Source organism: Hemicordylus capensis, chromosome 1 (assembly GCF_027244095.1).
Source record: "Hemicordylus capensis ecotype Gifberg chromosome 1, rHemCap1.1.pri, whole genome shotgun sequence".
NCBI lineage: Eukaryota > Metazoa > Chordata > Lepidosauria > Squamata > Cordylidae > Hemicordylus > Hemicordylus capensis.
In genome coordinates, this window is record NC_069657.1 from 184,487,979 (window position 1) to 184,503,052 (window position 15,074).

Below are 15,074 nucleotides of genomic sequence, written 5' to 3' on the forward strand. Positions count from 1 at the left end.
CTTAGCACAAAAAAGAGCAATAGTCCAGACCAAAGTGCTTACAATCATCTTGGGCTGTGCTCCAAACTACAGGAGGAGGAAGGAAACCTATAATATAGCACATTAGCTGTAATAGCATTTGAAATTACAAGACAATAATAACTTTTTGTATGAGCAAAGGGATAATATTGTTGTGTATGTAACAGTTTCATTAACAGTGCCTTCTCCAAGCACTAAAATTTGCAAAAACAATTTTGAAGTCAGCACTGTCTGTTTTGATGATGATGATGATGATGATGATGGTGATGAGAATTAACCAAAGAACTTAGGGAACTACATATCAAGATCTATCTATCTATCTGTGTGTGTGTGTAAAGAGAGAGAGAGAACACTTCTTTGAGATAATTCACATTTTGATTAAAAATAATGAATGAGGAACAGCAGTAGATTTTTCTGTAGAGTTAGGGGAGGCTAGCCCGATTTTGCCCCATCGTGTGAACCACCGGGCTTCGCTGCGAGCCCAGTGGTTCCTAGGCGGGTAACCTGCCTAACTACTCCTGCCCTAAAACCAGGTTTGCGGAATGAGCACTCCACAAGCCTGGTTTTAAAGATCATGAGTAGCTGTGTTGCGGCTCCGTGCCATGATTACTCATGAGTAGACCCCCGGAGGGGAGGCTAAAAGCCGCCTCCTGGCTCCGGGGGTCTCCCCAGTATGCCCTGTGCACTCGCTCAGGGCATACTGGAGCAACCCCAGAGCTCCCCAGCCCCCGCTGGCTCTGTTACGGAGCCGGCAATTGTGTGGGCAGCCGATCCAGCCGCCCAGGGCTCCCACTCTGCTTAGCCCACTCTCCCTGCTCACCCTTCCAAACTGGGTCTCACTGATCATGAGACCTGACTCAATATCTTTGCCTGGGGCTGGCTGAGCTCCAGCAGAGAGAGAGAGAGAGAGAGAGAGAGAGAGAGAGAGAGAGAGAGAGAGAGTGCATATTGGGGGGTGGGGTGGGAATCTGTCCTTTCATAAATATATAAGAAGTGGAAACATTAAGCTACAAAGAAGCTAGACATTTGTCAAACTGAAGATTAATTTCCATTTGGGAAGTGTTTAGTTCTTCTTAACCACTTGAGAATCAGAAGATAAGAACAGCCCTACTGGATGAGGCTCAAGGCTCATTCAGTTCAGCATCCTTTTTCACACAGTGGCCAACTGAGAAGCCCACAGGTGCAAGGTGATGGCATGCCCTCTCTCTTGCTGTTGCTCCCCTGCAACTGGTATTGAGAGGCTCCATGCCTCTGAGGCTGAAGGTGGCCAATAGCCCCCAGACTAGTAGCCACTGATAGACCTGTCCTCCATGAATTAGTTTAAGCCCCTTTTAAAGCCATAAGCCCCTTTTAAAGCCATTCAAGTTAGTGGCCATCACCGCATCCTGTGGTAGAGAATTCCATAGATTAAGTCTGTGCTGTGTGAAAATCTACTTCCTTCTGTTGGTCTTAAAATTCTCAGCCTTCAGTTTCATGGGATGACCCCTGTATCTAGTTTTGTGAGAGAAGGAGAAAAATTTCTCTCCACTCTCTCTACTTCATGCATAATTTTATACACCTCTATCATGTCTCCCTGTAGTCGCCTTTTTTCCAAACCAAGATGCCGAGGTGCTGTAGCCTTGCCTCCTAAGGAACGTGCTCCAGGCCCCTGATCATCTTGGTTGCCCTCTTCCGCACTCTTTCCATTTCTACAATGTCCCCCTTAATCAGGCCTGGTGTCAGCATGTGGCACTTTTAGACCCGCTATGGGCACCACTTCTCCTTTGAAAAGTGGGGCTGAGAGGGCTCTATTTCCTGTGGAGAAATTACAGTCTAAATCAGAGAAGAATTCAAGGAGCCATAATGAACATCTTGAACTGAAGGCAAGAATTACAACTCACCAAGGTTAATATTCTGGGCTAAGTAATAAAGCTGGAAACTGATGACTAATTTTGGTGACATCAGGAATCAGATGCTGTAACTGCATAGTTGTATCGCTAGTTGTTGTTGTTGTTACATTTATATCCCGCTCTTCCTCCAAGGAGCCCAGAGCGGTGTACTACATACTTGAGTTTCTCTTTCACAACAACCCTGTGAAGTAGGTTAGACTAAGAGAGAAGTGACTGGCCCAGAGTCACCCAGCTAGTTTTATGGCTGAATGGGGATTTGAACTCGGGTCTCCCCGCTCCTAGTCCAGCACTCTAACCACTACACCACGCTGGCTCAGAATTAAAGAATTAGGCCTGGTTCAGAATTAAAGAATTAGGCCTAACCTCTGGGTTGATGGCCAGTGGTGGCATTAGGAAAAAAGAAATTAAGGGGAGGCACAAAAGAGGCAAAGGACATTTCTGGGTGGGCAAGCTGTGTCCCACATGTTAGATTTCTGTATCAGAAGTGGGGGCAAGTGTGGGGGCCAACTACTTTTCTGAGGGGACACTTGCCCCCCTCTGGAGTTTCCCTTGATGATGGCAACCCTGTTCTGCACATATTAATTCCATGCAGAATGTGCTGTCTAGAGCACAAATTCCCGATACATTATTGAAAAGGCCTTTTAAAGTTACATGGCTAAAACTGAGAATTAATTGCATGTACTGTATCTACATTATTAGACTACTGACATACTAAACACATTCCAAGTCCTTGGGGATTTGTAAAGAGCCAGACATAATGACAAAATGTGATTAATTTATTCAGAAATGGCATACTATTTGTAATCAACCCCCCAAAACCTTAATGATACTTTACAGAAGTATGTATCAAAACTGGTCTACAACCTGAGCAATTGGAAGGGAAAGAGACATAAGGCCTATACTACTTACATTTGGCTCCACTCATGAAACCAGTGAATGGATGAGGAATAACACTGTGCTTGCAAGTCATGCCCCCCTACACCGATGGATGAAATCTCCACATCTCCCCCGTGGCCATACATTCAGCATTTGTGTCAAAAGACCCTTGAATATGCAGCTGTATGCATCCCTGTGGAGGGCTCCTCTCAGTTGTGTGGAGGAGCCCTATGCATATAGCTGACTGAAAAGAGATGGAGTATACATTTTCTACATTACAGAAGGAATAAATAAGTTTTCAGGATGAACTTAGGAATTTCAAACTTCTGATGAAATTACCCAATGGACATCATGGCTAACTTTCCCTAATAATCTGTGAAGCCCTTCTCACGATCGGAGAGAAGGGCTACCTCCTTTTGCAGGGAGGAAGCCCAAAAGTGCTCACCTCTGCACAGACGATCACAGAGAAGTCTCTGAGCAGGTGAGACTTCCTGCCCAGGGGAGCACCAGCTTACTCAGCCGCTCGCCCAGCAGCTCCGGGGGTCGGGTGCAGGGAAGTGCCATCATGTGGTTCAGCTCCCCTGGAGCCCCAATCATGCACCATGCAAGTGTGTGGTGCATTACTGGGAGCCCCCCCCCGCAAAATGTGCTTGCAGCCACAGTAGACACACAATCACCTAGCCCATTTGGTGGGCACACTTGCACCCAAAACCCATGTTAAGCAGTGGGTTACTTAAGAGGCTTCGCCACCACACTGCCGCCTGGAGCTGTGCAGCTTCCGGCGGTTCTCACATGCAGCAAAAACCAGGCTGGGCTTCCCTAGCTCGGTTTTCGCTGCTCGTGAGGATAGCTTCTATGTTTCACACCAATGTTCAACACGTGGCCACTAGGAAGTGTTGCCAGTAAGCTTTGTTTTGGGTTAGCACTGGAAAGCACCCCTCTGTTAGATGCTTCAGCAGCACTGAATCATGGGCTCATGATCTTTGTGAACCTTTCACCCTGCCAGGTCAAAAAGACTTGGCACAAAGCAGGTTGGTAGCACAGGCTGTGCTGGCAGTGTGCCTTCACATCAAGTTGTCAAGCAGACCAAAACAGAATGCACCTGCCCCTCGCTAATGAGGTATAGTCAAGCTGTACATACATATTGAAGGTAAATCACTTTGGGAAGGAATTCTCCTGCTTGAGAGATAACAGGGAAATGCTTTCAAGGAGAAGCACAGATAAACAAAAATTATCCCAGCCTGTTTATGTTAATGAATTGACTAGTGAAGACCAGGGAGGAGTCGCTCATTAACAAACGATATGAGTATATCTTTGCACCTGGAAGACACCAGAGGCTCGAGATAACCGAACAAACATTGCTCTTATATTAATTAATTAATTAATTAATTAATTAATTAATTTTATGAGCCATTTCGGAAGGGCGGTATAAAAACCGAATAAATACATACATACATACATACATACATACTCCACCAGAACTTATGTCTCTGAGCGGCTAACAATATATAAGTTAAAACAGTTAAACATATAACACATATAAAAGTTAAAAAATAGAATAATTCAAAAACCATAAAATTAACAGTATTTTTTAATTAAAAACCTGAGAATGCTTGGGTTAAAAAAAGGTTTTTCAAATGTTTTGTAAAAAGAGCCAGAGATGAGGAGGATCATAACTCAGCAGGGAGCGCATTCCATCATCTTGGGGCAGCAGCCGAGAAGGCCCGCCTCTGTGTGACCACCAAACAAGTTGGCAGTAACTGGAGACAGACCTCCTCAGATGACCTCAATGGGCGGTGGGGTTCGTAGCAAAGAAGATGCTCTCTTAAATACCCAGGACCTAAGCCGTTTTGTAGCACTTTGTATTTTGCCTGGAAACCTATCGGCAGCCAGTGTAACTCCATCAGCAAAGGAGTAATGTGGTCTCTCCGAGATGACCCAGAGACCAACCTGGCTGACGCATTCTGAACCAACTGAAGTTTCCAGACTACATAGAAAGGCAGCCCCACGTAGAGTGCATTACAGAAGTCAAGTCTGGAGGTTACCAACAAATGTATCACTGTTTTGAGGTCATTGATCTTGAGAAACGGACACAGCTGGTGTATCAGCTGAAGCTGACAGAAAGCACCCCTGGCCACCGCCTCAACCTGAGAAACCAAGGAGAGGTGTGGATCCAGGAATACTCCCAGACTGCAAACCTGTTCCTTTTGGGGAAGTGTGACCCCATCTAGAACAGGTAGATCAAAATCGTCTCTAGAGTTCTGACCCCGCACAATAAGTATCTCCGTCTTATCTGGATTCAGCTTCAGTTTATTCTCCCTCATCCAGCCCATTACTGCTTCCAGGCAGGCATTTAAGGAGGATATGCCATCACCTGAAGAAGTTCACATGGAGAAGTAGATCTGGGTGTCATCAGAATACTGATAACACCCAGCTCCAAATCCCCTGGTGATCTCTCCCAGCGGTTTCATGTAGATGTTAAAAAGCATCTGAGAGAGTATGGAGCCTTGAGGGACACCATACTTAAGCTCAGATTTTGAAGAGCAACAATCTCCTTTTGACACCATCTGGAACTTGTCCGAGAGGTAAGGGCAGAACCACTGTAAAACAGTGCCTCCCACCCCCCAACCCCCTCAGACACTCCAGAAGGATACTATGGTCGATAGTATCGAAAGCCGCTGAAAGGTCCAAAAGGGCCAACAGAGTCACACTTCCTCTGCCCTTCATGATGCCAAATACTTACCTAAGGTGCTCACCAAGGCTTAGCTGTTGCTCCCCACTGCACTGTGCCTGCCTTGGCAGGTTTTAGCCTAGCTTAACACCCCACACCTCCCACCAACCATGAAGTATCGCCACCAATCCCAGCCGTAAATCCTCCAGAAATATTCTCATATCCTCTGGGGAAAGATGCACACTGTCACCGTTGCCTCTGTAAAGGCTAGGTTGAGAAAATAATATATCAGTATGTGGTAAGCAGCCTCTGCCCATAGAAACCAAAAACTGGGCCAAAGCTGCATTAACCTTCCTTCTAGCCTTATCACTCTTGCCCTGTTTCCAGGCCCCTCTCCACACCCTACGCTGGATGATATTTGACCAGATTATAATCAGATCTGGGAACCACATTTGCACTGCCCCAAGGTTGGTACGTGCCTTGTGAATAAGGGAGAGCCCTGACTGACTCACTAGATAGTTTGCCCCCAAATGTACCACCAGGATATCCGGAGGCAGATTATCCCCCAGAAATTCGAGCAGCAAAGGCAAAAATTGGGCAAATAGCAATGCCTGCTGGCCAAGCCATGTAACCCAGGCCCAACATCCCAGACCAAGCTGCGTTCTTGGTTCAGCACCATGTGCCCACTTGAATGCCCAAAACATAAATGAGTGCCCCACGATGAGGACCCTAGCTCGCTCGGCTGGCGAAGTTACTCCTGCAAAGAAGGAGAGAACACGCAAGTACCTGCGGTATAGCCTGGTCCGCCACCGGCTGAGCCGCTGTATGGCCATCCTCGGGTAACCCAACTTGGATGCTGCTGATGCAGTGCCAATCCTAAAGGAATTAAGTGACAGGCAAGACATAGACACCCCAGCAGCCACTAGCGCCTTCCTCATCACCACCCAAAATTGATATTGTGATAGGTGGTGCCCATCACCGTGCATAAAAAGGCACCCGCTAGCAGCCCCTCACCTGGCAATGAAAAGTTCCAGAGCCCAAAATGGACATAGCATGGGATTGTCAGCCCTATGGAAGGTGACTAGATGCCCTCTGCCCCTCTGATCTGTTTTGGAAAAGTGCAACTTAAGTTCAACTGAGTCTGGCTTAAGCACCAAGTCTCCCAGTTGTACAACCCTGCTGGCATAGCGGCCCCTACCCTTGCGAAACAATTCTCCTGCCTGAAAAGCTCCAAAGAATGTCACCAGGGCAGCTGCAGGGAACAGAGTGGACTCATAAGGTGAAGAGCACACTGAATCAAAACGCCCTACTGCATCCTTCAATACTTCAGGCGTGAGTGGTAGGCACTGGTCTGGTTGTGTGGGAGCTTCCCGAAACCACCCCTCCAGCATATGCCTAACCCTGAAATTGCTTGAGTGATCCTGCAGGACCCTAGACTTTGAAAAGAATGCCAAGGTATCGAGATGACCCGTTAGGGTGCTAACAGGTAAACCCTGGGAATGCAGGTACACTAGGTACTGCATCAGGTGTTCTGGTGGGGCAGGCCACTGCTGCCCAATTCCTACTTGCTACCTAAATTGCTGGAAGGCCGTGACTTTTTTATCATATGTGACATGTGTGCCTGGTGCCAAAGAGGCCCCAATTGCTCTACTAGCCTCTAAGGGCCAGGACTCCATAGCCACTCAGGCATCTGATTGGGCTGCAATGCTGCTTCCAGGACCAGCTGGCGAAAAACTTGCACTTGAAAATGAGACAGGGCATCCGCAATCCCATTCTGAACCCCAGGTAAGTGACGAGCCACAAAGATGTTATGTCGCAGACAGGCCAGCACGAAGGTTTGAACCAGCCCCATGACTCTAGGAGATCTGGAAGTCTGGCTACTGATGACATGGACCGTGGTCAAGTTGTCACACCAGAACCGCACCGATGAGTCCCTAAAGAGGTCAGCCCAAATGTGGACCACAATTACAATGGGGAAAATTCCAAGAAGGTAAGGTCCCTGGTGACACCCTCCTGTGTCCACTCAGTGGGCCAGTGCTCAGTGCACCAGCGCCCCCGGAAGTATAGCCCAAAGCCTAAGCCGCCCGCTGCATCAGATTGCACCTGCAAATCAGCCTTCAATAACTGGATGTTACACCAGAAAGACACCCCGTTAAATGAGTCCATGAAGGAAGACCAGAGCCTGATGTCCTTCTGCATCGAGGCAGTTACCCTAATGTGAAAGTGCTGTTCCCTCACCCCTACAGTGGCATCACACAGATGCCTCAAGAAGGCGAAGTTAAGAGGGCCAATCAAGCTCCAAAGCTGTCAGAAGGTGACTTTCTTGGCTCACCCACAAGCCAACCTTAAGGCCCCTTAAGGTCTCGAGCTTCTCTGCAGGAATATGTGATCATTCTGCCTGGGTGTCTAGCTCAATGCCCCAAAATGTTAACCTGGTAGTTGGGCCTTTGGTCTTTTCCCTGGCCAAGGAAACTCCTAATTCGTTACACATGGCCATGAAGCTATGAAATAAGTGGGCACACTGGTTTGTACCTTCCATGCCTGAGAAAAGAAAATCATCAAAGAAGTGAGCTGAAGAATGAAGCCCCGCCCTGCACCGGACAGCCCACTCTAACATGGAGCTGAATGTTTCAAAAGCAGCACAAGATACCGAGTACACCATGGGTAATGCCTTTCCACATAATCGTTTCCATTAAAGATGAACCCCAAGAGGTTGAAATCCTCAGGGTGAACTGGCAGTAACCGGAAGGCAGACTCGATATCACACTCGGCCATAAGTGCTCCATGCCCACACAAGCACACCATGGCCACTGCTTCATCAAATGGGGTATACCTGACTGAACAGAGCTCGGATGGTATACCATCATTAGTGGAGCTACCCCGGGGGTAAAACAAATGATTAATTAATTATTTAATTATTTTTCACATTTATAGTCCGCTCTTCCTCCAAGGAGCCCAGAGCAGGGTACATGGTCATGTTTGTCCTCACAACAACCCTGTGAAGTAGGTTAGGCATAAGGGTGGATAAGCCTTAATTCCCCGGGGGCCTTCTTGGGAACTATCCCCAACGGAGAAACTTAAGTATAGGCAGAGGCAGCTCTGTGAATGGGCCGAGTACCCGATAGAGCGCTACCTCTTTCATTATCTTCCTTGACACTACCTCCTCCATCCCATGAACTGACTTCAAATTCTAAGCAAAACCTGTAGGGGGATTGTGAGCATTTCCCATTATTATTATTATTTCTTGTTTACACAGTCAGACAGGTGTTATTGACTGGTTTGTTTTATCCAGACATCGAGTCCTTCCCAAGGACCTGGGATGGCTTAATTTTATTGTCAATGGTTATAGATATCGTCGCAGAATATAGGCTGTTCCCAGTAAAGCTGCTTTTTGTAATTGGCTGATGGTGATTTCTGTGGCCCCTATGGTGTTGAGGTGCTCTTCAAGGTCTTTTGGAACTGCACCCAGGGCGCCAATTACCACTGGGATTATTGGGGCCTTCTTCTGCCACAGCCTTTCAATTTCAATTTGTAGATCTTTGTATTTGGTGATTTTTTCTATTTCTTTTTCTTCTATTCTGCTATCCCCTGGTATTGCTATGTCGATTATTTTCACTTGTTTTTCTTTCTTCTCGACTACAGTGATATCTGGTGTATTGTGTGGCAGATGTTTGTCTGTTTGTAGTCGGAAGTCCCCTAATATTTTTACATCTTCATTTTCTTCAACTTTTTCAATTTTATGGTCCCACCAATGTTTGGCTACAGGTAGCTTGTATTTTTTGCAGATGTTTCAGTGTATCATCCCTGCTACCGTGTCATGCCTTTGTTTGTAGTCAGTCTGTGCGATCTTTTTACAACAGCTGATTAGGTGGTCCACTGTTTCATCTGCTTCTTTACAAAGGCGGCACTTGCTGTTTGTGGTGGATTTTTCGACTTTGGCTCTTATTGCATTTGTTCTTAGTACCTGTTCTTGTGCAGCCAGTATTAAACCCTCTGTTTCTTTCTTCAAGTTGCCATTCTTAAGCCATTGCCAGGTCTTGCTGATGTCTGATTTTCCACTTATATTGTGTAAATATTGACCATGCAGGGGCTTATTTCTCCATTTTTCTGCTCGGTTCTTGACTTGTTCTTTCTTGTAGGCCTGCTTTGTTTCATTGGTGTTGAATAGTTTCGCGTTCTTGACCATTTGAAGTGCATCTTCTTCACTGTCCCTTATATATTCTTCAAGGCCTCTTTTCTCCTCCTCTACTGTTTGATGGACTTGCAGCATTCCTCTTCCACCTGAGCTGCGAGGGAGGTAGAGCCTATCTACATCACTGTGGGGGTGCAGAGCATGATTGATGGTCATGATTTTCCTGGTCTTATGATCCAGCGTCTCTAGCTCAGCCTGGGTCCAGTCTATTATTCCTGCAGTGTATCTAATAACAGGTATAGCCCAGGTGTTTATGGCTTGTATGATGTTCCCACCATTGAGTTTGGACTTGAGGATTTTTCTAACTCTCCTGATGTATTCACTTCCAATTTTTCTTTTAACTTCAGTGTGTGCAATGTTATCAGCCTGGAGAATGCCCAAGTATTTGTAACGTTCTTTCTCTTCCAGGTTCTTGATCTTGCTTCCATTGGGCAGTTCTATTCCTTCTGTTTTTCTTATTTTCCCTCTCTTCATTATTAATGCAGCACACTTGTCTAGTCCAAACTCCATTGCTATATCGCTACTGAATATACGGACAGTGTTTAGCAGTGATTCGATTTCTGACTGGGACTTTCCATACCACTTCAGATCATCCATGTACAGCAGATGGTTGAATTTACTGGATGTTTTAGATGTTTGGTATCCGAGGCTTATTTTGTTTAGTATTTGTGAAAGTGGGGTCATGGCGATTACAAACAACAGAGGGGATAGTGAGTCCCCTTGGAAAATGCCTCTTCTAATGCTAACCTGTCTAAGTGCCTTGCCATTGATTGTTAACTGTGTACTCCACATGCCCATTGCTTTTTTAATAAATATCTGAATGTTTTTGCTGACACTAGTTGTTTCTAAACATTTTAGTATCCATGTGTGAGGCAATGAATCGAAGGCTTTCTTGTAGTCAATCCATGCAACACTTAGATTGGTTTTTCTTCTCTTGCAATTTTCTAAAATCATTTTGTCAATCAGCAGCTGGTCTTTTGTGCCTCTGGTGTTTGGGCAATTTCCTTTCTGTTCAACTGGAAGCTGTTTGTTAGTTAATAAGTGTCGCATCACTTCCTCTGCTATTATTCCAGTTAATAATTTGAACATGGTTGGCAGGCAGGTTATCGGTCTATAATTACTTGGAACTGCACCTTTTGCTGGGTCTTTCATGATGAGATGAGTTTTCCCAGTTGTTAGTCATTGTTCAATATCACCTCCTTGCAAAATGTGATTGAACTGTTTTGATAGTTGTTTATGAAGGCTTGATAGGTGTTTAAGCCAGAAGCCATGCAGTTCATCGTCGCCCGGTGCAGTCCAATTTTTAATTTTCTTTGCTCTTTCACTTATTAATTCTGGTGTTATTATTAGATCTTGCATTTGTTGGATACATTTTTTGACCTCTTTCATCCAACATGCTTTTTTATTATAATCCATTGGATTGTCCCATAATTTCCCCCAGAATTGCACTGTTTCTTCTTTATTTGGTGTTTCTAGGTTTCTTGCAGTTTCTCCTTCTATGCTTTGGTAGAAACATCTCTGATTCGACTGGAATTGGAGATTCTGCCTGTGTTGTGTAATTCTGGCTTCATACCTGCTAATCTTTGACACTGCTGTTATTTGCTGATTTATTATTGCCAGGACTTCTCTAATTTTCCTTGAATCTAGGTGGTATTTTTGGATCAGATACTGTTTGGTGTTTTCATTTTTCAGCTTCTTGTCTTTTATATCTTTCAGTTTACTAGCATCTGATCTGAGCCTGGAGGTTTTATTTTCTAATCGAATCTTCCATTTAGGTGATGTACTGCTTTCTTTTTTGACAGGTCCACTGATCTTATATCAGAGCTCTTGTGTTGTTATTTGTTGCTGCACTGTACATTAGTTGGTTTGTTTCTTGCAATTTATTGGTTGTTATTTCTTCAAGTGCAGCATTGACATCTTTTAATGCCTGAGCAAGTTGTTTTTTGGCAACTGTTTTTAGAGTGGGAAGTCGAACCCTGGTCGTTGTTTGGTTCATGTGCTCAGTTATTTTTTGCTTTAGTTCTTGTTGCTTTTCTGTTAAACGGCATTTGGGTTTTTGAGGTGAAGGCAAAGAGGAGGTTGCCTGGTTTTGATTTTGAAACAGTTCAGCAACTGTGGTATCCTCTATTTACAACACCTCCTCCATCTGCGCCTGAGCAACTGCTTCAGTTGGTGGTAATTCTTCTTCCATATCTTGAGCCTGTGTTGCTCTTTACAGTTCTTCCAGCTCAACTCCTGTGGATACTTTATTTCTTATTATGAATCTTTTCTGGTCTGCTAGCCTTTGTTCTGTTATTTCTGTATCTGGATGCTTCTCTTTCCAAATTTGGTACATTGTTTTAAAATAACCTCTTCTAGTTGGACTAGACTCGTAATAGCAGATCATTTTTTCCTTGTTGGCATTTTTTGTATTTTTTTCCCCGGTTAAGTGACGTTTCTTCCAGTAGCTTTGCTGTCTCCAGCCCTGGTTGTTCAACTGAAGATCCTGAGTCCTGTAGCCCACTTGCCACCAGATGTCCAGGGACTATAGCACCTGGCGCGGTCCTTGTTGACCCGGGCGACGACCGATCCGGTATAGATTTATTAAAGTTATGTCTCACCATATTGTTGATGGGAGAGGCACTCTTTTGATGGGAGAGGCATTGATGGGAGAGGCATTTCTCCAGCCACAGCCTTTCAATTGAAAAAGTTGAAGAAAATGAAGCTGTAAAAATATTAGGGGACTTCCGACTACAAACAGACAAACATCTGCCACACAATACACCAGATATAACTGTTCGAGAAGAAAGAAAAACAAGTGAAAATAATCGACATAGCAATACCAGGGGATAGCAGAATAGAAGAAAAAGAAATAGAAAAAATCACCAAATACAAAGATCTACAAATTGAAATTGAAAGGCTGTGGCAGAAGAAGATCTAAATAATTCCAGTGGTTTTTGACACCCTAGGTGCAATTCCAAAACAACTTGAAGAGCACCTCAACACCACAGGGACCACAGAAATCACCACCAGCCAATTACAAAAAGCAACCTTACTGGGAACAGCTTATATTTTGCAACAATATCTATAGTAATAACAACAATATCTTCCAGGTTCTTGGGAAGGACTTGATGTCTGGATAAAGCAAACCAGTCAATAACACCTGTCTGACTGTCTAAACAAGAAATAATAATAATAATAATAAGTAACTAAATACATAAATAAATAAATTCATAGTCCTCTTCCTTTTGGGTAAATGTTTTAAGGAGCTCATTTTAAATTCAGAGTCATCTTGTATTCGGATAAATAAGGTAAATTAATGACCTCACTGAGAAACAGACACACAGTAGGAAAGAGATGGAGTATACATTTTCTATATTACAGAAGGAATAAATAAGTTTTCAGGATGAACAGGAATTTCAAAATTCCTGACTAAATTACCCAATAGAAGTCATGGTTAACTTTTCCTATTATTCTGTGTTATCTGTTGAACTTTGTTACTTTGATCATTGGTTCAATCCAACCTTCACTCCCTCTTCCAAACAGCTTATCAACACTATCACTACTTACTAGAGGTGTGCATGGGACTGGGAAGCCCGGTTCAGTTCAAATCGAACCAGAATCAAACCAAAGCGGGCTCGGTTCTGTTCCGTGCATGTTGAGCTGGGCCCCAGTTTGACTTGAACCTGAACTGGTTTGGGCCCAGCTCAAGTTGGGAGGCCAACACTTTTTTCTTTCTTTTATTTTTAGAAATCCCTCCAGTGGCTGGTGTCTGCCTTATGTTTCTTTTTAGATTGTGAGCCCTTTGGGACAGAGGACAATTTTATGTATGTATTTATTTTTCTATGTAAACTGCTTTGAGAACTCTGGTTGAAAGGCAGTATATAAATATTCATAGTAGTAATGGCCTTTGAGGGGTGCTGCTGCAGCTGCGAGGGGGGCAGTCTGCACATGCCTTTTTGGCCCTCTCCCTGCTCACAGTGGCCATTTTGAAGTCCACCACACATGTACATTGGCCATTTGCATGCCAAGGTCATGAAATGGCCGCCGTGAGCAGGGAGAGGTTAAAAAAGGCCCAGAAATGGGCCGAAAAGGCTCAAAAAAGGTCTGGGGGGAGGCCAGCAGAGGGAGCAGGAACTGTTGTTAATTTATTTTAATTTATTTCATTTCATTTCATTTCATTTCATTTGTCTTTCAAATTTGTACAACGCCCCAAACTGTCATCTCTGGGTGGTTAGCAACATCATAAAACAAGTTAAAACATAAATAAAAATCTTAAAACAATTTAGGCAATCTAAACATTAGATTGAAAGAAAATTAAATTAAAAGTTGGAGACCTGCGTGGCAGCACCCTCCACCCCCATGGCCACTGGATCTGCCCATATGTTTTCTATTTTTTTAAAAAAAAAGTTTTAGAACCCCTGAGTTGTCTGGGGCAGTTGGGCTTGAGGTCAAACCAAACCAAACCAAACCAAACCAGGCCCGGTTTGGCTCAAGGGTGAGCCATCAAACAGGCCCAGTTCAATGGTGAATGGGCTCAATCCCGAGCTGACCCACACATCCCTACTGCTTACAGAATGATGCTGCACATGTTGGATCAGACTCAGGAATTGCACACACCTCCTTATGTGCAAGATGGTTGCTTCCATACATGTATGACTACTAGCTAGCTCCTTTAGGACAAGAGTTTGATGAGATTTTAGGTACCTTTAAACAATACTTACCCCCTCCTCCCCCTCAAAAAGAGCCAGAAACACTTTCTTTGTTTGTTTGTTTCTTTCTTTCTTTTTATTTTCAACCAACAACACAACACATGTGTAAAATCTGTGTAACAACAGGAAAGAACAAACAATAAAAACCCAAACAAAAGACAGAAATTGAGAGTCTTTTGAGACCGTACTCACATCCAGTGTTAAGAAAAGATTGCCAGTTATTGCACATGCAGGTACAAATTGATGGGAGAAAATTAAAACAGAATTCAAGAACTTCATTCCAAAATTTGATTTGACTAGATGGAGGGTTACAAACTGATCATCCTTGATTGACATGTTCATTAAATGGATACCATATTTCCAAAAACACGTCTTGTTTTGCTGATCCTCTAGCTAGTCTGATTTGATGCATTAGTTTTTCAGATAATCCAACCTGCCAGACCCTACTGAACCAACCTTCAATGAATAGACCTTTTGAGGATTCCCAGTGTTTAACTGCCTTGATTTTAGCTGCAGCTAGCAGTAGAGTTATTTGTTCTTTATATCTTTGTGAGTACTTTTGTAAATTGATAAAAGAGCTAACTCTGGATCAGGCTGAAGACTGAGTTGTATTTCAGAAATTATCTGAAAAATTTGCTGCCAACAGTCTTTGACATATGGGTAGACCCAACATAAATGAAAGAGAGTTCATTTATGAACTTTGTTCTTTCATCCCCACCAGCAGAACAGGGATGACA

The 15,074-nt window shown here is 44.0% G+C and overlaps 1 long non-coding RNA gene across 1 annotated transcript in view; it reads right to left on the bottom strand.

Moving 5' to 3' along the window:
- Positions 1-6,308, bottom strand: part of LOC128337598 (uncharacterized) — a 48,761-nt gene extending 42,453 nt beyond the window's left edge. Inside the window, exon 1 of the long non-coding RNA XR_008312332.1 lies at positions 6,241-6,308. This is a non-coding gene — a long non-coding RNA (uncharacterized LOC128337598). The remainder of the gene's footprint in view (positions 1-6,240) is intronic.
- Positions 6,309-15,074: the final 8,766 nt, after the last annotated feature.